The sequence below is a fragment of the Pteropus medius genome, unplaced genomic scaffold (genome assembly GCF_902729225.1).
Source record: "Pteropus medius unplaced genomic scaffold, Ma_sr-lr_union100, whole genome shotgun sequence".
NCBI classification, from domain to species: Eukaryota; Metazoa; Chordata; class Mammalia; order Chiroptera; family Pteropodidae; genus Pteropus; species Pteropus medius.
This window is the reverse complement of record NW_024344378.1, coordinates 2,629,005-2,651,142: the sequence shown is the minus strand read 5'-3', so window position 1 is coordinate 2,651,142 and position 22,138 is coordinate 2,629,005.

The following is a 22,138-nucleotide window of genomic DNA, read 5'->3' as shown; positions in this document are numbered from 1 at the left end:
CTCCTGGTCCCCACTGAGGGGAATGGAAAGGACTGTCTGGAGGGGGCTGTGGCCTCCTCAGGGGAGAAGACTGGGCTGAGGAGGACACGGGAGGGAGGGAGGGAGGGAGGGGGAGAGAGAGCAGAGGGACAGACACCAGCAGGCCTGAGGCCTGGGTCCCGGCAGCAGAACCCACTGAGGTGTGAGCCTGGCTTTGCCTGGAGTGCCCCCGCACCCCCCGCGGGAGACACCGCGCTGTCCCCGCCTGGCGGGACTCATTTCCCAGTGGCCGCGGCAGGGGTCCAGTCAGCAGGCAGGGCCGTGCTTGGAGGCGGGTGGCAAACAGGGACATCTGTGCCCTCTGACCCAGGTCCCGGAGGCTCCTGGTTCCCTCGGGTGAGGGGCTCAGACCCCGGGTCCGGGTCTCAGGGGAGGGTGTCGGATGTGAGGAGCTGCAGGGGGAGAAGCAGCCGGAACAGCTGGGCGTCTCTCTAGTGTCCCATCCGCGACTTGGCTACATCGGTCCCTTTGTCACTGCCCCTCCGTCTTTGCCACAGCTGGCGGGGGCTGGGGAGGGTCCCATCTTCCAGCCAGCATCTCCCGTGAACCTTTCAGATCCCCATGAAGATTCTCCTGTGAATCCAGCCTCTCTGCCGGCCCTGCTCGGGGCCACGGCACTGCTGGGGACAGGGGCGGCTTCGTCCCAAGTCGACGAGTGGTCGGATGGGTGACTTGAGAAGCTGAGTGGGTTCCCTTTAAAGAAGGGTGCATGGCAGCCGCCGTGGGAATCTCCTGCGCCGTACGTTTACAAGAGAGACATCACTTCCTGGGCATCTGCTCTGTGGGGCGACGATAAGACATGGTCCCTGCCCTCAGGGGTCCGCTGTGATGGGACAGAGACCGCTGCCGAGGTGGCAGGACCAGGGCCACGAAACCCAGGCGGAGGAAGCATCACGCTGGCACGGGGCTCGCTGCCTGCTTCCCACCCGCACGCGCATCTAATCCTACGGTCGTCAACTTTTATAAATGAGGAAACTGAGGCACAGAGCACTTAAATGCCTCAGAAGCCCAAAGCCACACGGCTGGAGAACTAGATTCGAAGCAAGCCACGCACCACCGCCCACCGTGGCCTCGTGGAGGCGGAGCGTCAGTGAGGGCTTTGCAAGAGGAACGTCCCCGAGGGCTGCAGGGGGCGGTGTCCTGGGAGGGGGACATGAGTCATGCGAGCGTGGGCAGTGGGGGGCGGCGTGTGGGCACCCCCAGGGTGTAGGGTGTGTGCGGGCAAAGCCGGGACACGAGGAGACATGTCTGAGCATCTGCCTGGGTTGGCTGTGTGTCTGAGAGTCCCCTAAGCCATGTCCTTACGGTCACAGGACATTTGTGACTATCCATGAAGCAGCAGGCGCTGGTGAGCCCACAGCTGGTCATGCTGCCCAAGCACCGGAGACCCCGAAGGTGTGTCAGTCGTTACTCAGGCGGCACCCCTGGCTGGGAGGCTGAGGCTTCGCAGGAGCTGGGAAGAACCAGAGGGACATCATGGGAAAAGTGGCCGCTGCGACCTCGGGTTTGCCTTTCTCCCTGGCCCGGTCTCCTCGTGCGTGGCTCAGAGAGTCGGGGTTGCCGAGGAGACTGAATGCATGAGTGGCTGTTGCTGCCACCACCAAGTTCAGGGTGCAGGTCCCATCTTGCTTCCAACTCTCACTCAGCTGGTGACATCCCGGCTCAGCACCTGGGTCTTCTCCCAAGTCCCCGTCGGACCCTTCTGCGGAGGCTGAGCCTTGTCCAGAGGAATCTGGCCTCCTCGGGGGCCATTCGGTCACGGAGGCAGGCCCAGCCATCCATCAGCTGTGGCCCCCTTGGTGGCTCTGTGGCAGGCGTGGGCAACCCCAGGATCCTCACTGGATAATGAAATTCCTGCCATATTTCTCAGGCACAGGAATCCCGTGTGCCGCCCAGTCCAAAGGGAGCAGCTGCGTCTTGTCCTCGGCCTCCTCCAGGAGGCTGACCTCAGAGCCGGGAGTGGGGACTCACCCGTGGTGGATGGCGCAGGGTGGGCACATGCCGCAGTAATTTATGGAGTGCCCGAAGGCGGGATGTTATTCTAGACACTACAAGCACAGAGCCAGCATCTTATGCCCGTGGTGGGAGCCTCTGAGGACTGTCGGAGGCCGGATTTGCTGTTGGGAGCAATTTAACAGCTCCCTGGACACCCCAAACCACAGCTGGTCACCAGGAGTTCCTGGGTCCTCCGCAAAGCCATCTCCTAGGGCTACTGTGAACACTCCCCGAGACACTGCACTGAAGGCTTAGCACACACAAGCTCCTAGTTTAACACTCACTCATTTCTCCATCCTTCCAACCGGGAAAACTTGCCTGCATCGGCTTAAACACCTGCACATTCCACTGGCCTGCAAGTCCTCCCCCTCCCGCCTGCCGAATGGCCACACAGCCTCTGTAAAGTACCAGCCGCGCGGTGCTAATACCTGAGTGGAGTGCGTGTTCATGGCTAGAAGGAGGCCAGCGTGCTGTTATGAGTCAGTTTACTTTACGGCTAACCTCGTCTCTGGCTTGTTGCAAGCTCCACTCCCCTTTCTGTTGGGGGCCTGGCCTCGTCTGAACAGCGTTTGTAGGGCAGCTGAACGACTCAGCAGACTGCCACGGGCTTGGCCTCGGCCACGTGCTTAATCTCCGTGAACTGGGGATCCCTCGCACTGTGAGGCAAGCAGGTGGGGCAAAGCTCCCCAGGTCCGGACTGTGGGAGCCTGAGAGCCGAGAACCATGGCTCCGGCCCTGTGGGCTCGCGCCAGGGAGAGGCGTGAGGAGAGGGGGTGAATGGGAGTCGGGGCGATGAGCCAACCCACGAGGAGGCCTAGAGTCACCCTCTAGTATCAGGACTAGGAAGAGCTTGTGGCTTCGGGATCCAGGTCCGTCTGAGGACCAGGCTAACCCAGAGGTTCCGGTTATTTGTTCAGAGGCTTGCAAAGATGCCAACGTGAGCGTGAGAGAGAGAGGCAGAGGGCCGACGGCTCCTCAAGCCTGGGAGCCCTCGAGGGCCCCCCAGGACCTCCGGCCAAGCACGAGGCCCAGGAGACTTGCAGCTCTGCAGTGATGTGACTCGCACTAGGAAGGCCAACTGCTCATGACCGTGACCCGTTGCGGAGTGCGGCCACACCACGGGACACCTGGGTCATCGCCCTCGGCTGTCCCGCCTTCCTCTTCCTCTGGGGGAAGGAGCTGGCACAGGTCCTGCGGACCTCCGAGGAACCTCTCCCAGCTTCAGGAAAGATGAAGGCGGCCCCTCTGGAAACGGGGGGAGGGCGCCCTGGCCTGGGCCAGGGACCCCGGTGTCGAGGCCCCTTCCCACTGTGCAGGCACAGAGTTTCTGAGAGAGCCCTGCTCACCGCCTTCCCTCACCGAGTGCCCGGCCTGGATGGGGAGGTGAATGACCGAGGTGGAACCGCTGTGGGATCTGCCATTATTCTCCTCTCCCCGCCCAGAATCCACTGTTCCGGCTGCTTTCATCCCGGACAGAGTTTCTTAACGCTGCCCCTGGGCCCTGGGCGTGGGACCAGATGTGACCACCGCAGATGAGCGGGTGGGAGCAGCTCCCTCTCCTACAGGGCTCGCGAGATCTTGGCCCCAAACATGGCCACAGCTCAATTTCCCTTTTGTCTGCTTTGAAAATCCGACACAGTAAGCCCTTGATACATTGTGTGGATAAAGATCGATAAACTTGTATCAAATCTATTTTTAAAAATGTATCAATAAAATTAGCGCCCTGACCTGGTCCCCATTCACCTACAGAAGATTCTGAATCCAGAATCAATTGCACGCTACAATAGATAGTGGGTGACTCGATCCTGCTCCACGAACTCTCCCCTCCACTCCCGCCCCCTGAGAGTGACAGCTGCCAGTGACCTACGTCCCCTGAGAACAAAGGCAGTGACTTGGAATACAGGGTCCCCATGGACAAGGATGGACCTTCGTACGGGGCCTGGGCAGCGATCTGTTTGTGTGTTTGAGCCTGGAGGGTGCGCCTCCCCCGCACACACCACCGCGGTGACGAAACACGCATCTGTGTGAACGCATGGACGGAAATGCGACGGCGTGTAATCTGTGTCCTTATTAGTAAATAGAACGCCGTCTACAGCGAAGGCTCCACGCACGGCCCTGGTACCTGCTGGACCAATGTCTCTGCGGTTCAGAGAGACCGCGGTTTGTCCAAGACCACACAGCTGGGAACACGGCCATGCCTCCCTGACCTCCCCAGGTCACTTGGGGGCAGGAACAAGCCGAAGGCATTTCACCTGTTCACACTGAGAGCACAGGTTGCAGATGGGGCCAGAGGCGGGCGTGGCAGTTTGTTCCCCGGCAACAATGGCAGTTAAGTTCACGTGACTCATGGAGCCCAGACCAACCCCAGACTCAAGGGCAGAGGGTTTTGCAGACGCTCATTTCAAGTCGAGTGCACACCGAGCACTTCCTGTGTGCGGGGTGCTGGTGGGACCTCGTCCGTCTTTCAGCCCTATGCCTTGCTGCTGGAGCCCCTGATGAGACAGATGGAGGGGCTCAGGGGCCATCGGAAAAGAATTCGACTCGATGTAGTGAGTATTTGTCTCACGCTCACTGTGGGCCAGGCTTGGCGCCAGGCACTGGGCACCCGGAACCGTAAGGCAGGGCCGTGGTTGGCAAGGCAGCGAGGGACGCCGACATTAGTCGAGGGTGAAGAATCGGAAGGTGCGGCCCTGGCGTTTTGGCCTCGTCCCTGAGCGGTCCCTCAGGCATCCTGGTGCTGACAGCCCACATGGGTTCTGAGACCCAGCCCGAGGCCCACCCCAGGGTCCGGAGGTCCTGAGGGTGCGCCTGCACAGTGCCAGCGCCCCACCTGTCCTGTGTGATGGAGGCAGACGAGCATGCAGGGCGCTCAGCCTGCCCTGCCCTCCAAGGCCAGCCTGGAAGTGTTGTGGCGCGAATGATTCTGAGACCCATGGAGCCAACTGAGATGAATTATGGGCCTTTATTAGCCGGCCGGGGACTGACTCTACCACGCAGGGTTAGAGGAGATCAGCCCCGGGGTTTGAGAGTGAGGCAGTTATAAAGCCTAGAACAAGCAAGCAGATTACAGAAGCAGAAGTCGGCCATTAGCACAACACATCACCTAGTACCGCGCCCTGGTTAACAAGTAAGTGGATTACAGAAGCAGACATTGGCCATCTTCGTATCTTATACAATACCATACACCTCCTAAACCACACCCAAGCAAGTAGGACAACTTCTGGTAGCTAAAGATATTTCTTCCCTGTAGCTGACTTAGCTAGTTGGCTCACTTGAAAATTTTTCACCCTTAACAGAAGTAGCGGCAGCCAGTGGGCACCACGTCTGTGCTCTGCTACCAAGACAGCCTCTCTCGCTCTGCCGGGCCCCTGCTTAGTGGCAGAGCTGCTCCTTCTAAAAGTGTACTGTCCCCATTCTGCTCCTGACAGCGCAGGGGAGTTGCCCGCCAGGCGAAGCTTGACCCCCGACAGCAACACCAGTCCTCTGAGTATGTACCTCCCTGTGGGCCCCCAAACGCCGCTCCCTGCTCCCTCAAACCCCACGCCCGGCGGCTTCTGCCACCCAGGCCTGCAGACAGCACCCGAGGCCTGAGGCCAGCGATGCCAAACAGCTCATCCTCAGATCCCCTGGTGGGTGGGGGCTGAGAAACACCTTTTCCTGGTCCCCGCCTACAGACCAGGCTTAGGGTGGGGCCCGGAAATCTGTGTTTTTAAGCAAGTCCCAGGCTTGAACCCCTTGCGGGAGGATTCATGCCCTGTGCCGGGCTTCTCAGGGGGCGCTTTGCTAGGCTGCCCCTAAGAATCTGGACAAAGAGATGCAGGAAAGACGGAGCAGAGGTGGACAACTCACGATCCTATCCTGTGACCGGGAGTGAGGTTGGGACCAACCTCTGTGGTCATCTAGGTGACATCACCCCTCCCCTCCCCCTCCACAATTTGGGAAGCATTTCGATTTCTCTGAGGTTCATCTTCGGCAGTCTCTCTGATCGTGTCTTCTATTTGTGGGATCGTGACATAATAGAGTAAAGTGTACAAAGCTATACAGGTAATGGATATCGATATGTGTATACACCTGTGAAATCACCTCTGGATCCAGGCTGAGACTATCTCTCCGGTCATTTCAGATCTGAACAACGTATCTCGTTCTACCTGGCAAGTGACACTGGGAATGAGCTCACCTTTCTAGAAAGAGGTCACCTCCTGTACCCGCCGCAGGGTGTGGTTTTTCTGTTTAGGGCCATTAACGTGGCCATATATTCATAAAACATACGCAATGGTATTCGTGTCACAGAACAAAACAAAACACACATACATATCAGAAAAAAAGGTTATTCTCTTGTACCATGAGGAAAGCAATAATATGGATATTATTTAATTAGCCGTGTCTCTTCAACTATTGCCGAAGGAATACAGTTTTAAATGAGGTGGAATTATTCCCCTTTATCACTGGGCAAATATTTATGGGTGGTTACTGTAACAAAATGTACTTAAATCTATACCTTCTGAATTTTTTTTTTTGGCTCACAGATATTTGATAATATCTTGGGGAGTCAAGTGCAGCGTGTTTGTCGCCTACAAGATACAGCGAGGTTTGTGAGGTGACCTTCATTCCTGCCTGTCTTTTGTGCATTAATGGCTTTATTTTTGAGCAAAATCATACACCAAAGCAGTTTGTGATCACGAGTGTGAGAAAAGTCTTCAGTTTTTGTAATAGGTAGAATGTGGCCTTTTTTGAAAAAACAGACGTACGGTCGATGACCTTGCACTTTAGGTTTTGTGCTATGCAGGGACCTAGAGCAGCACCCCTCTTTTTTATTTGAGGAGGTAACCCCAAAGGCAAGTCACGTACTCCCCGCCTCAGGGGAGGACTCTCCTGCCCTACCCAAAGGTCTAGTCACAGAGCTGCCCCAGCGACAAACAACAGGTGGAAGGAACACTCACCGGTGAGGGCTGTGGGGGAGAGATGAGCCATCACCACTTTGCCTCTGTAGAGAGGACCTGCACAGCCCCTGCCCCGGGCTCATTCCTAAGAGGTTGGTCAGGGCGGGAGGGTTGCCATGGTGATGGCCAATCAATACAACGAAAGAGAAAAGAGAAATTTGGTTTCAAATGAAAGATGAGTCTTGAAAGGAGAAAGCATGGATGTGGAAGAGGTCGGGGGGCATTCGGAGGCCTAGAGACAGGGTCTGCCACGTAGTCACAGAAACTTGGACTTGAAAGTCACTGGCCTGGGCCCGAAACCACAGCCGGTCGAATGACCATCAGAGTGCGTGGAAGCTAAACGGTGCCAGACGGGAGCTGGGTGGCCACGTCCCCGGCTTTTGTATTAGGGTCCGCGACAGTTCTGTCCAGACTGGATTTGTGGGTTTCCACCTCAAGCATGTACGACACCCCGAGGGTCAGCCCCGCTTCCTGAGACCGCGGCGTGGCTGCCAGTCAGGCCGGGCTCCGGCCCTGAGAGCTGGCTTTGGCGAAAAGGGACCCGCTGTGGAGGGAAAGCCGGCTGGAGGGTGAGGACCAGAGCCTGGGGAGGTGGCTGTGGCCGGGAGCGACGAGGGGCAGCACGGGGCAACCGTGAACTTGGGAGGCGGGGTCGGGAGAGACAGAACGTGGGCTCTGGAGCCACGTGCCTGGGTCGGAACCCGCACCCTGCCATGCTGAGCCGTCGACTTTGCGACGCTTCCCTAACCTCTCCGCACCACGGTTTCCCCGTCTGTAAAACAGACGTCTGAACCCACAGAGCGGTCGCGAGGGCTGGCGGCTTCCTTCATGCGGTCACCGTTGGCATGGCGATGCTGATAAGGAGTGAGAGGGAACGCTGTCCACCGACCGAAGTCCAGCACCGGAAGCACCCGTTCAAGCCGCCACCTGCTCCGGCTCCCCAGAACTCGGCCGCTGTTCCCACTCGCCTTCCCCTCCCCCGACCCCCTTTCCCATCGGGGCCGGGGCGGCCAGGTGGCTGGAAAGGACGTGCAGAAGGATTCCGGATTGTAGGACACACGTCCTGAATCTCTCCACTCCAGCACCACCTCGGGTCCCCCCCTCCCGGTGGGAGGGAAGATGGTGGGCGTCTTCACAGGGAGGGGTCTTGCTTACCGCTGGTGAGACCGCTGAGGACACCCCCACGGGCTCATCCTGGGGCGCCCTGAGGGCCCTCCTCACTGGGAGTCACTCACAGGGTGCGGTGTCCAGGACAGGAAGGTGGGCCAGCAGAGTGGACGCAGCGGGCCCGACCCCCGCCCTTGATAAGAAAGCCAAGATGAAGGGAGAGCGAGGGCTGTGGTCAGGGCGCTTAGCGACCAGTGCCCCACCAGACCTTTTGAGCCGTGGTCACTGCCGACGCCTGCCCTGTGGCCGTCCTCCTCCACGGCGCCCACGCCGCCTGCCCCGCCGCTCCACGCCTGAGCTACCACGAATTCCATGACGGCCGCGATTCTGGGGCGCGTTTCATAGACGGCAGTGACAACCCAGATGCACGGAGAGCTTGGGCGGGCCGGGCTCCCCGCGTGCCTCCTCATCCGAGCTTCACGACCCAGCTCGGAGGTGGGAGCTGTCACCGTGCCGATTCCACAGGTGGGGAAGCCGGAGCGTCGGGGGCTGCGGTGACTCGCGCAGCCGATGTGGCCGGTGCGACTGGCGGAGCCGGACGTCGCGGCCAGTGAACGCGGTTCCTCGCCCGCACGGCATCGCAAGCTTCTTGTGAGCCAGCGTTAGGCCTTGGCTTTCCTGCGCTTCTCAGTCGACGGCCATCGGTCGCCCGGCTTGACCCGCAAGGCTGTTTTTCAGGCACCCGACGCCCTTAGAAGGTCATCTCCAACCTGTTTCCGAAGAACCTCTGGGCAAGAACAACCTTACCCCCGACCTTGCGGCCACCCCTCCGCCGGGGCCCACACAATGGCATTTTCCCATCATGTACACACTGTCTGGAGACAAAGCCAAAGGCCCCACAAGAAAGAAGCCAAGGCCCAGACGTCTGTCAGACGAGAACCTGGAGTGACCTAGCCAGAGCTCGGCAAAGCACACTGAGTCTAATTTTAGGTGGAAAGCTGCCTTACCCCTTTAAGCCCTGCCAGTCGGTTTGGGTGATGTGTCATTGTTTAAAGTTTAAATATTCTTTGCGTTTTTCCTCCAGGACGGCAGTTAAATTAGGAGCTGGCGGGAAGGACAAGTTATTTATGGATGCGTGTGCCTCCCGCTTGGGCCTAGCTGCCCACGACTTTCTCAGGCCGTCTGGGAAGGGAAGGTGGGCTTGACACAGAGCGAGAGCGTGCGCCTGACAAGTTCCTTGAGTCACGATGGCAAGGTGCTCGGGGAAGACCCGACTTTATTTAGACATTCTGTTTCTTCGCTGTTTCTTCTCTGAGGGCTCTTGGCTCTCTCTCCAGACAGTGAGTGTGTGTTGAAGAAAAGGCAGTGGGTGGGGGCCTGGGGTGGGGGTGGGGTGGTGCCTGCAAGATCAGGGAATCACGGGTTTTTATTATGAGGGAGATTGCATCGCCCATACCTGAAATTCCCACGTGGTGCAGTCTGATTGAGTATCGACATGGTCCAGGTTCCCAGAGGTATCGTGGGTCCTGGGGGTGTAAAAGTGCCCAAGCCGACTTGTCAGAGGTCACGAGCTCGCTGACGGCAGTGGTCGGCACCTAACTGCCCGAGGGTCAACACTGAGATAGTTGCTAGCTTAATAAGCATGACGCCGAGGCATTCTCCCCGGAGGGGAAGTCCCATAAAAAAGTTTGCACGCTTAAAAACAAATATGCGTCTACATAAAGCTGAGTATGGCTGCGGGATGACTTTCCCACATAAGGAACTCTTGGAAGACAATTGTGGATGACATCATCTGTGATTTATCTGGGTCCAGAAGCACTGAAACACGCAATAATCTTGAGTTGGAACGACACCTATATCCTCCAAAGTCTCCCCTGGCTCCAAGACAGAGACTGGGGACAGGCCGCCCTCATCCTTCTCAGAAGACAATAGACACAGACAGCTGGCTGGTCGCCTGGTGCTGATTCCCGGGGCTGGCCCCAGACGGCGGCTCCTTGTTTTAGATGCAATTCAGTACATGTTTTTGAGCACTTTCTACATGCGGGGCACTCTCCCTGTCCAGGGCAATTGGGGTTCAAGGATGAGTGGGACACAACACATAAGCAGAGGTTTTAAGTCCCCCGGGATAAGCCCGGATGCTCTAAGAGTTGCAAAGAGACTGTCCTCCTCTGGCGAAGGTGTCGGGGGCCCCTCCACAGACAGGGTGGGGGCTCTTCCTGTGGCCGCCCATGCCCGAGGCAACGAAGGCAGGACCTGTGCTCCACCCGGTCCTGTGGAGATGGCCGCCTCGCCCCTCGCCCCTCGTGGCTGGCCAGCAGCCAGCTCCAGAGTCGGGGGCCGGGGTGCACAGTCTCCGTCCCATGCTGGGGACAGCAGTCACGCATGGACATGTGTGCAGACGCTCCCCAGGTCCAGCTCTGCCTGGGCTTCATGGCTGCCATCTCGGGTCCCATGCTGGCTCTGCTCCGGTGCACGCCCCAGGAGCTTTGGGATGAGCATCCGGTCGGCACACGGGAAGACTTGTGCCACCCCCCACACCGAGCAGCAGGCATGTCATCTGCCATCGTAGCTGGCTCCCTGACTCTCCCCGCCCCCCAGTCCTGCCAGGAGACCCCCACTCCCAGGCAGGTACTGCGATCAGTGTCTCTCAGCCGACAGCTCAGCGAGAACTTCTCTGTGACCCTCGCTTAGCTTGTGATCAGAATGCGGGGCTGGGGCAGGGCGACCTCCCCTCCAAGGAAAGGGGAGAAAAGCTGAGTCTGCCCCGACTGCCTCCCGAGAGAGAAGATGCTGAGAAAGCATATGACGAAGTGCCCGGTGGACGGGACAGGCAGTCCTGTGACTTAGGAACTTGGGGAGTGAGAGGCCAGCTGGGGTCTCCTTCTGGAAGGCTGGCTTGGCCGTGTTCTGGGACTGTCACGAGACAGTCTCTGCCTTCCAACGAAGTGGTCTTTGATGCATTGTTTGGCCGCAGGTCCGCACACGGAGGTCGGATGTACCCACACTTCCCCTGGTCCACACATAAGACGTCTGTGATGACACACTTGGCAGAGCTGAGCTTGCGGGGAGAAGGCCTGATCCTTAGGGGAGGGGACGTCTGGGCTGAAAGACGCTGAGTCGCTCGTAATGCGTGCCTGAGGTCGCTTTGATGTGAGATGGGGCTTGTTGGTTTGGTGAAGTGTCGGGGTACAGTGTGGGGAGCAGGGTGTGCCTGGGTTTCCACTGGGAAAGCCCAGCAGAAGCCCCAAGGGGTAGGAGGGACCTCACCCGATGCCGGGCAGAGAGCCCCGTCACCAGAAGTGTCTGAGCAGAGGCTGCGGGACCCCAAGGCTCTGGACACGATGCTTCTTGCCAGCATCATGAACCTGTAAGCTCCTGAAAGAATGTCCTTGCAGACCTCGGACCCCCTGGTGGTTTGCAAGCTTCGACTATGGTCCAGCCCCAACCCTCTGGTCTTTCCGAACTGACCTCCCTGTCTTCATGGGCCTCTGACTCTTCTGTGGCCTTGTTCCCACCTCTGTGAGGTCAGCTAGGACTTAACCCTTTATGGCAGGAAGGTGGCAGACGTGGACAGGAGTGGCCGAGGGGCTCAGGGCTGTACTCCTTCCGGGAGCGAGGGTTTGAATTCACACATTCGGCCGAGCCCTGGGGAGGGGACGGTGGCTAGCTCTCCCAGGCAGGCCGCTGGGCCACCAAGGCTGTCGTGGTGCTTGTCGCTGAGCATCGCTTTATCTCAAGGCTTTGAATTCGGAGGGCGACACGGGAATTCGTCAGCTCTTATGTAATGTATTCGCACAATAAAGCGGTCGCGTATGAAATGACGCATTACTTATAAAATAAAAAACTGTGAACAATACATTTTAACATTTCTCACTTGGGGTGAACTGACCTCCCGTTTAAATCAGTGCCCTTACCCGGGACTGGCTCACTGACGTAATGGCTCCCTCGGAGCCCTGAAGCTGGCTGGTCCAGCAGCTTAGCTGAGACGGAAGGATCCAGAAAGAAGGAGCGTGTAACTAGCCCACGGAGGTTGGGTTTATGGTTGGTGGGTGGTGGGAGGGAGACACTTATGTCCAGGCCTCCAGGATTGTAATATTCCTGGAGGGCAGAGCCGGAATCTGCTGGTCCAGCGATTTCTAATCGTGCCCCCAGAGAGCTGGGGGTCAGAGGGGTGACCTCCACCTACTCTTTGACCACAGTGTCCTGCTTTGCTCCGCTGCATGGGCTGGCCTAGTAGGGCCTCGGGAATGGGAAGCCGCCGGTGCAGCCCACGTGCCTCCTGTGACAGACGAGGAGTCTGGAGCTCAAGAGCGGGCAAGGGTCCTGGGCACCGTCTTGTTGGAGCAGGCCTGGGGCCAGGCTCCGGCTGTCTCTGTAGCTGGGCCTGGCAGGTGTTGGTGATGCTTCCGTGCGAGGCAGGGGCCCGTGAGATGCCGAGGCTTCTCTGCAGAAGGCCGGGGGCCCCAAGTTTGAAGGGGCAGCTTTGGGTATGTGTCGGGGTGAGGCAGTGTGTGGAGGGGTCCAGCGTGCTGAGTGCGTCCAGTCAAGGCGTCTCTGGGGGTCAGGAAAGGACAGACTGTGTGCCCGGCAGCTCTGCCTAGCGTTTTTCAGGAACTGACAGCTCCAGCGTGGGCTTTCTGGGCCTGCCAATCGGGCCCTGTCCAGGAGCACTGCGTGGGACAGCCCTCTGCCACGAGGTGTGTCGGCGGGTGGGGAGGCTGGGCGGCTGTGACTGCCACCCACGCGGGGTTACGAACCCCGTGAAGACCCGGCTCCCACTCCTGGCTCTTCTCTCCTAGCAGCTTCTTCAGCTGCCTCTGCACTTTCTTCAGGGTGGGGGCGAAAGGGACACCCAAGTCTCTGAATTTGGGGTCCCAGCTCTGCACTAGATTTCTTATTTGTGTGTGTGTGTGTGGCGGGGGGACACGGGGTTCAGGGAGGGAGAGAGGGGGAGACTGCATTTCATCAGCGTGTGCCTGTGTGTGTGCCTGTGTGTGTGCATGCATGTTAGTGTGCGTGTGAGCACGTGAGCATGTGTGTGCACGTGAGTGTGTGAGTGTGTGCATATGTGTGCACGTTAGCATGTCTTAAGGTATGGCCATAATGTGTGAGCATAGCGTGCATATATGAGCACATGTGTGTGTGTGTGTGGTGTGTGCATGCATATGGCGTGTGCATGCGATGTGTACATACGGCACATGTGTGCATGCATATGAGCATCGTGTACATCGTGTAATGGCGTGTGTGCACATGTGAGAGTGTATTGTGTGCGATGGCCCGGCGATGGTAAATACACCTGCGCGTGCGTGTGTGCCTGTGAGCGCATGTGTGCATGCGTGTGAGCACGCGTGTGCATGTGTGTGAGCGTGCATAGGCGTGTACGAGCACTCGTGTTCCTGTCGTCCTGTCTTTCTGTGCGGACTCGGGGCCTCTGCTCTGAAGACGGGCCCTTCCTCTTCTGGCAGAAGGTCCGTTTGCGCCCTCGATCCGTGCTGCTTTTCAGGGCACGGTCCCAGGGCCGTGCAGCCACTCGGGCCAACGGCAACAGCGGGGACCGAGACGGCTCTGGAAAAATATTTGTCTCATTAGCAGAAACGATCGGAATCCATTTTTAACTGGCCGGCCGGCAGCCGGGCCTGGTGAGATTTTCTGCGGGACCGTTTTTGGTTTTGAACTCGGTAATTGGTGTCCGGCTCCGACCTGACCTCTGGCGCGGGCAGGGTGGCACACGGCCCCGTTCACGCCGTGAGCTCTTCCTCGCCGGGTAGTGCCGAGCACACTCGATGGAGCCTTGGGGGAAGGGCGGGCGCCCCTGAGCATGCCAGACCCCCACAGAATGGCTGAAATCATTCTTGGACCCCGTCACTCCAGAGCGCCTCTCAGGACTGAGGCTGTGCCTGTGTCCATCAGGCCTTGTGGGTATGATGTCTGGTCACCTTGGAGGCAGAATTGCATTTTCCATTTACGGAAAGGCATTTTCTCAGGGGGGCCCCGGGCATTCTGGACGCCTTCCTGTGGCCCCTCCGGGTCTGTCCTGCTCTGTCCCCCGCAAGGCCTATCTCCAGGGACAGCCTTACTCCCTGTCTCCTGGGGGTCAGCAGTGGGCAGCCTGGGCGGGAGCTCAGCGGGAGGAGAGTGAGGTGCAGGGTCAAGTCAGGCTCGCCGCGTCTGGCCCAGGGGTCACGGCTCCCCTCAGCCTTCCTTCTTCCCCTCCCCCACTCCGGCCTCTTCAGATGTCTGACACCGCCGTGTGGGGCCTGGCACTCCCCCAGGGCCTTCCTACACCCTACGCGACCTTCACAGCGGTCCCTTTGTCATACTCTCCTTGGATTATCCTCATTGGAAAACCATCTTTTCTGGACTTCTCTATAACGCGAGAGCTTTGACGGTTTTATTCTCGGAAAACAAAGCTCCCCAAAGACACCTGCTGGAGAGCAAACAAGTGGGGGAATTTTCGCAAAAAACCCGGACAGCGGAGCTGCAGCCGCGGCGCTGCGGCCCCCAGCGGAGGCCCCGTGCTGGGCGGGGAGCCGGCGTGAGCGGGCGAGCGTCATCGCCGCAGCCGAGGCCGTGTCCACGGTGAGAAGGCCTCCGGGGTTTCTGAGAGGCGTGGATCAGAACGGGGGTGCGCTCTGTCTCCTGGGATCCCTCACCGAACGCTGGCAACTAGAATGAAGTCCTTGGTTTCGGGGACCCACCTCTGACGATACATCGAAAACCTCCCGGGGTCCTGTATGTGCCCACCTCCTGGCCACAGGTAGGGGGTGTCAGTCCAAAGAGAGACCATGTTGCTGCAGTAGCCAGGGCTGTCCAGAGAACCAGGGACGACAGGGCATGCGGACACGGAGGAAGTGATTCGTGGTGGAAACCCACTCACAGGGTTCTGGGGCCCAGAAGTCCCACGTCTGCCGTCTGCAGCCGGAGGCCCAGGACGCCGGTGGTGTGGTTCAGGCGGAGGCCGAAGGCTCCAGAACCGGGAGCTCAATGTCCGGGCAGGAGAGGTCTGCCCTCCCTCTGCCTCTTCGGGCCCCATCGGTTTGGATGCGGCCTCTCACCTTGGGGACGGTGGTCCGTGCTGCTCCGCCCTCTGCATCAAACGCTCACCTCTTCCAGAAACACCCGCACGGACCCACGCAGGAATCACGTTTGCCGGTTCCCTGCTCACCCTCGGCTCCGTCAGGTGGCCGCATAAAATCAACCACCACACACGCTGACGTTGCAAGAGAGGAGAACGTCGGGGTTGGGTTCTAGGCTCATCTTCGTGGCTCTGAGTGTCTCACCGTGGCAGCGTCTGCCGGGCTGGCAGAGACGCGGGACGAAGGTGCCAGCGTGACCGTGGGCTGCGTTTTTACGAAGAGGCTACAGAAGTTCTCGAGCCGGGGAGCTGAGTCCATCCAGTGGCCTTTCCGACAGTCGTAACAACAGCCTCACTGTGTCCCACCTCAGACGGGCCGGCCCCAGCGGGAGCCCATCCTTGGAGGTGGGGTCTTCTCTGCGCCCCGAATTGAATCACCCCGGCCTCTCCCCTTTGCTCTCTCAGCCTTGGGGTGACACTGCAGTGTCCGCTTTCTGCCTCTGTGGTCGCTAGGTCAGCCATCGTGCACCTAGGTGAGTGTCTGTGTGAAACCTTCTCTGTTCAGGTAGACAGATGGGTGGTCTCCTGTCACCAAACTGCGACGTCACAGGAGTGAGACACTTCGCCCTGGCCTGGAGGAGACTGGCAGGGGAGACCGGAGAGAGGGCGGGGAGCCTCGCGGAGGCAGCGAGCAGGAAGGGCAGCTCCGAAGGCAGCCGAGTCTCTTCTGGGCCTGCATCTACCCGGGGCCGGCGGAGGTTCAGTCGGCCTGGGCGGTGACATGCTCACACATCTCGCCCTGGCCTCTGTCTCTGCAGAGAGCCACCCAGCCAGTGCGGGTCTAGCCCTTGGCCCCTCTACATGGGGCCTGGCACCCCCCCATTCTGCCTCACTCGCTCCGGGGGCCCCTGGAGGACTAGGAGGCCATGGGTCTCCCCGGAGGAGACTGAATTACTCCACGCCCAGCTGAGACACCTGAGACGCCTGTGTCCTCTGCCCTCTCCTGAGTCCCTCAGGATCCTCAGTTTCCCTCGTCTGCCTGGCCAATTCCACTGGCAGTGGCCGCTTGGGCTCAAGCTGGGCCCTCGGGAGGCCCAGAAGCTGCTGGAAAAGTGAGGGCCTCACAGAAATGTGAAGGCCTCTGTCATGGACTGAATTGTGTCCCCCAAACTCACAGTTGAAGCTCTAACTCAGAGTGTGACTGTATTTGGAGGTGGGGCCTGTACCGTGGGAGTAAGGTAAAAGGAGGCCCCAAACCCAATCTGCCCGGTGTCCCTGTAAGAGGACATTATGACACAGAGAGGTGGCCATCTGCACGTCCAGGGGAGAGGCCTCAGAGGATGCCAACCCTGCTGGAGCCTGGGTCTCGGAATTCCGGCCGCCTGAACTGTGAGAAGGTCGATGCTTGTTGTTTAAGCTGCCAGGGTGGCATGTCTGTGACGGCAGCCGGAGCTGACTAGGACAGTCCCAGATTCTTGTCCCGACGTGAGTCCACCACTGCTTTGCGTTCCCTCTGCGTCAGCTCCCCACGGAGGCAGAAACAAATGACCACGAAGTTCATGGTTAAAACAACACAGTCTATTCTCGTCCATTTAAGGGGTTAATGTCCGAGATTATAAGGAACTCATACAACATAACACCAAAAAAAAACAAATAATCTGATTAAAAACATGAGCGCAGGATGAGAATAGACATTTCTCCCAAGAGGACATACAGATGGCCAGCAGACATACGAAAAGATGCTCCACATCACTAATCATCAGAGAAATGCAGATTAAACCACAGTGAGATGCCACCTCACACCTCTCAGAATGACCATGATCAATAAATCGACAAACAAGTGCTGCCGAGGACGTGGGGAAAAGGGAACCCTCATGCACTGTGGGGGGGGGACTGCAAGCTGGTGTCGCCACTAAGGAAAAGAGTCTAGAGGGTCCTCAAAATATTAAAATTAGAACTACCATACGACCCAGCAATCCCACTTCGGAAAAAAACACTAATTAGAAAAGACACACGCATCCTTGGGCTCACCGCAGCGTTACTAGGAATAGCCAAGATACGCAAGTCACCTAAGTGCCCATCGGTAAACGATCAGATGGAGAAGATGCGGTGTACGTACGGAACGGACCAGTACTTGGCCATAAAGAAAGAATGACATCATGCCGTTTTCGACAACACGAATAGACCCAGAGGGTATTGTGCTGAGTGAAACAAGTCAGACAAAGACAAATGCCGTATGATCTGGCTCGGACGTGGCATCTAATGAAACAAATGAGTAAACAAAACAAGACGGAACCAGACCCACAGATACAGCTGATGGTTGCCATAGGGGAGGGGGTGGGGGGGTGGCAATATAAATAAATAATTGGCCTCACCCCTCCCCGCCGAGGCCCGTCTACACTCAGAGTTCACGCCCATCATTAGTCACTCAGAGTGAACAGGTGAGCTATTTACAGCCCAGAGTCACCCTGAGATACGAGAGAGCTTCTTGTCCTTGGAAGGTGCCTGCACCTTATCTCCCTGTGGTCCTCTGGGAGGGTGTGTGTGCGTGTGTGTGTGTGTGTGCGTGCGTGCAGGTACAGATGCGGGTGTGACTATGTGTGTGGGTGTGCAGTGCGGCAGGCAGGGAGAGGCTGACTCACTCCTGGAGCAGACACAGCCCCTCCGAGCAGGAGGCCAGAGCAGAGGCTGCCTTCCTGCAGGACTGGAGTTCCGGGAGCTGGGCAGAGGCTGGGGGTGCTCTGGGGGGCAGACAGGGCCCACAGAAGCAGCGGGCCTCAGAGTCAGACATATCTGGTCCCTGTGGCCCCCGCAAGTTTATGCAACCTCTTCCAGGTTCTGTTTCCTGGGCCCAAAGGTGGGCAAGGGTCCTCGCCAGCTTCTCTGGGGGAGACGTTTAAACGCGCTGATTTAGGTAGGTCCCAGCCAATGAGGACTCTGAAGGCTCGGCACGGAGGCGCAGTTTCCAGGGCGTGTGCTGCCCTCCCCTCCTCCTCCCTCCCCGACAGGCTCGCTCCTGCCTCCCCCTCCTCAGCGGAGGCCCCGGCGAGGTTCCTGTTTGCCTAAACCAAAGCTGCGAGGCCTCTGAAGGGGAAGCTGGCTAAGCCGGGCTCCCCTCCGCTCACAAGGAGCCTTTGTTCCCGCTGAGCCTGAGCTGGCGAAAGTCAGAGGTGGCGGAGGGCGTGGGCTGCGTCCATGTTCTCCCAGTTCTTAGGGGAGGCCAGCCCCCCGACCCTGGCCCTCCCTCCGGGCCCCCGTCGCGGAGTCCTCCGCCTCCGCCAGCCCTCGCCCTGTCCCCTGTGTCGGGGACTGGTCGGGGACCCGGCCAGCAGGCACTCCTCGGGCCTTTTAGTCCCACTGGATTTTAACTTTCAAAATAACGACACCTGCCATTTATTAAGATATGCAGCGTCTGCGTGTTTCACGCTGTTGGGGGTGAGCCAACGACCCGGGACCCCTGCTTAAGGCGAGGTGGCGCCAGCCGGGTCGCTCGGTCCGGGGGCGGCCTTCGCTGGTCGTCCCACACTGCGGGTCACCGCCGGCGTCGGCATGGACAGGTCCGCTGGTCTCGAACCCCTTTGTCTGTAAAGAAAGATATCTAGGGTAAGGTTTGTGTGTTCCCGTTAAATCACGAATGCAGGCTGCCCCGTGACTGGGGCCCCTTGCAGCTGTCTGGCGTGTGACCTGTGAGACAGAACACGGTGGCCGTGCCTCTGGGGCTGATCCCATAGGATCGATCCATCCCCCACACGCGGAGTGGCGCCCTCGCGAGAAACGGTGGTTTTGCTCCCAGGACAGGTGGCCCCGATGCACTTGGCCGGTCACTGAGCCCAGCTGTGTGGAAAGACACCAGCAAGGCCACAGCAAAGGGCCTCCCACGTCAGGACACCCGAGCAGGAGGCGCCCTTAGCGGGCTGGGCTGGCGGTCGTGGGCGCGTGGCAGGGGAACCCGTCGACAGGCGGGCACTTGGGAGGGCATTTCTGGGGGGCTCTGTGGGGGCGGAGCCGGCAGGCCCGGGGTTCGCCCGAGGCTGGGATAGAAGGAAGAAGATCAGTCTTGTTTCTGTCCTGACTCAGAGGCGACGCTGTGCAAGTTTATGAGCCTTACTCCTGGCTCCATTTCCTTATCTGTTAAAAGCAGAGAGCCCGCCGGCCCCCACCAGCTCCTAGGAACAGGCAGAGCCCAACAGGGCCGGGTTTTTTGAAATACCTCTGGGCTTAGCTCGGTGTCACAATACCTGAGGGCGTGGAGCCCGGGCCTTTCTGTGGGGGAAGCTGGTGCTGGCCCGGGGGCAGTGACCTCTGGAGCAATGGCGTGTGCCGTCGCCATGGCGACACCATGCTTTCCCACGGATAAGGAGAGACCCTGCCCACTGTAACTTGCGTTGTGGGCGTAGGAGAGCCTAAGTTAGAATTTCTTTTTTAAACAGCTTTGTTGAGGTACAGTTGACACACGAGAAACTGCACCAGGTAAAGTGATACATTCTGACATGTGAGTACACGCGTGAAACCATCACCCCAAAGGAGATAATGAACATAACAACCATTATCCGCCAAAATTTCCTCGGGCCTCTCCCTCTCCCGTGCCCAGGCCGCCGCTGTCGGCTTTGATTGAAAGATCCCTTCCACCTTTGGGGAGGTTCCCTCGGCTCCGCAAGTCCCCGTTTCCCCATCTGTGAAGCGGGCTCAGCGACACTGCCCCCTTGGGTTCTCGCGAACGCGGGGTAAGTTAATTTGCCTAGATGCCTGGCACGGGAGAGACGGTCGAGAAACGGCATCTGCTCTCCCTGATCGGATCTGAGAGGAAGAGCCGTGTCGGAGACGCGATTCCCACCCTGTGGGTGCCTGCTGTCATCCGGCCACCTGCCGTGTGGCTGGAGCGTGGAGCCGAGGCGTGAACGACCCACGACGCCCATGGCTGCCTGCGTCCTCGGTACCGACCGTCCCCACTGCTCCTCTCCCCTCGAATGTTGTAGCCTCTCTCCTGAACCCGTCGCCACCTCCAGGAAGCCTCCCCTGATTACTGTCACCTCACTGACGTCTTCCCTCCTCTCTACACCCCGATACTGTTTGGGTTGTGGCCGCGCCATCGTCAGCTGTGAGGGGAGTGTCCTGCGTTGTTTTCTGTCTCGTGTACCTCTATTTTGATTCCCGTTTTGAGGGTAAGTTTCTCAAGGACGGGAACTTTGTGTTATACTTCTTTGTGCCTTCAGCCACGACCTCAGGACCGTGGTAAATGAGGGTGGGCGTTCAGCGGTCAGGCGAGCCTTAACTTGGGCGGTGTAGATGGTACCAGCACCCGGGCCCGTGGTCACCACACACGGAGAATATTTGGGACGACAGGTGAGCGTGAGCACGTGTCTGTCAGCTCAGCTGCTGGAACCGAGCACCACACACGGGGGCCTTCCAAACATCAGACATTCGTTCCTGGAGGCTGGGGTCTGAGGTCAGGACACTGGCGGATTCGGGGTCTGGTGGGGGCCCCCGCCTGGTTCACAGACGATGTCTCATTGCCGTGACCTCACATGGAGGAAGGCACAAGAGGGCTCTCTGGGGTCTCTTTCTACGGACACTAATCCCATCACGGGGCTCCTTGACCTTGTCACTGCCCAGAGGCCCCGCCTCCTGTCGCCACTGCACTGCGGGGTAGGATTCAACATACAGATTTTGGGGGACGCGTTTGGTCCATACCGGTCAGTGTGCGGTGACAGTGGTGGTGGCCACCCTAACCCTGTCTTGTGTCCTCCAGGGACGCCCGTCTCCATGTGGCCCTCAACTCCCGTGACCTCGCAAATAAGGCCCTCAGGTCGGTCAGCCCACGGACACCGGCAGCTGGCCAGCCCTCTCCTGCCCAGGGCTGCGACCGGGTGTTGGGCCATCACTATCTTTCAAGATGAGTAACCTTCAGCTCTGACCCACTGGGCTCCCACACGTGGACTTGCGATGGCGTTTTGTTGACTGTCCACTACTGATTTCTGCTCGGCCTGTGGCCTGACCCAAGGCTACTCCCCTGGGGTCCTGTCCCCTCCGTCCCCCACAGAGAGAGCGAGGCCTGGCAGGCTCCTATGGCGGCCCCCACGGAAGGCCGAGCGGACACCAGACCGGCCTGTGTCCGCCCCGCTTTCTGATACACTGCTCGCAGAGTGACTCATCACTAATGGGTCCTGTCAACAACCAAACGCACCAGCCAGAGGCCCAGGGGTCCTTGGCTCAGTGTGCCTTGACATTGGACTGGAAGGGGACCCAGTAGACAGAGGGCTTTGCGGGGCCAGAGGGAAGGCGAAGGAGCCAGAATTCACGCGAGGCGAGCCTGAGCCTGGGGCCTGCCTGGGCGACCGCTCAGGTAGGTCAGCCGACGTCCATGAGCTCACTCACCCCTGCCTCGCTCACCCGCGCGGCTGGCCCCGGCGGGTCTGTCCTGGGCCCAGGAATGCCACGCTGGACAGACCCTTTGCACCCCTGGCCGGAAGAGACCTGGGAGTGGGTTCCAGGCCACATCCCGATGTCGCCCTAGATGAGAAGGGTGTCATGGACTCTGGAGTCGGGGAGACCTGGCTGTAAACTCTGCTCTGCCGCTTACGGGCTTGACGGGCTCAGCAAAGTCACGTGACCTCCACGGATCCTTCAGAATCGCTGCGAGGATTAAGGATGACACATGTGACGTGCCTAAAACATGGGAGATTCTCGTTACCTGGTGGCTAATCCTATTTAATTAGCTTCATCTCTCAAATAAAATTAGCCCTCTGGGTTGAGTCAAAGGAAATTAAATTAGAATTCGGGCCTTTCCAGGGGCGACAGGTGGCTCCCCTTGACAGAACGTGTGTTCACTGGTCTGTTCTGAGGCCCCCAGAGCTTGGGGTTGCTTCGTACATCTCGTTCTGGACGGATCTCGTCACCAGGCCCCAGGCCGGAGGCTGGGCGTCACCAGGAAGGCCACTCCTCACACTCCGGCCTCTGCTGCCCTTCACCCCACCCTGACATC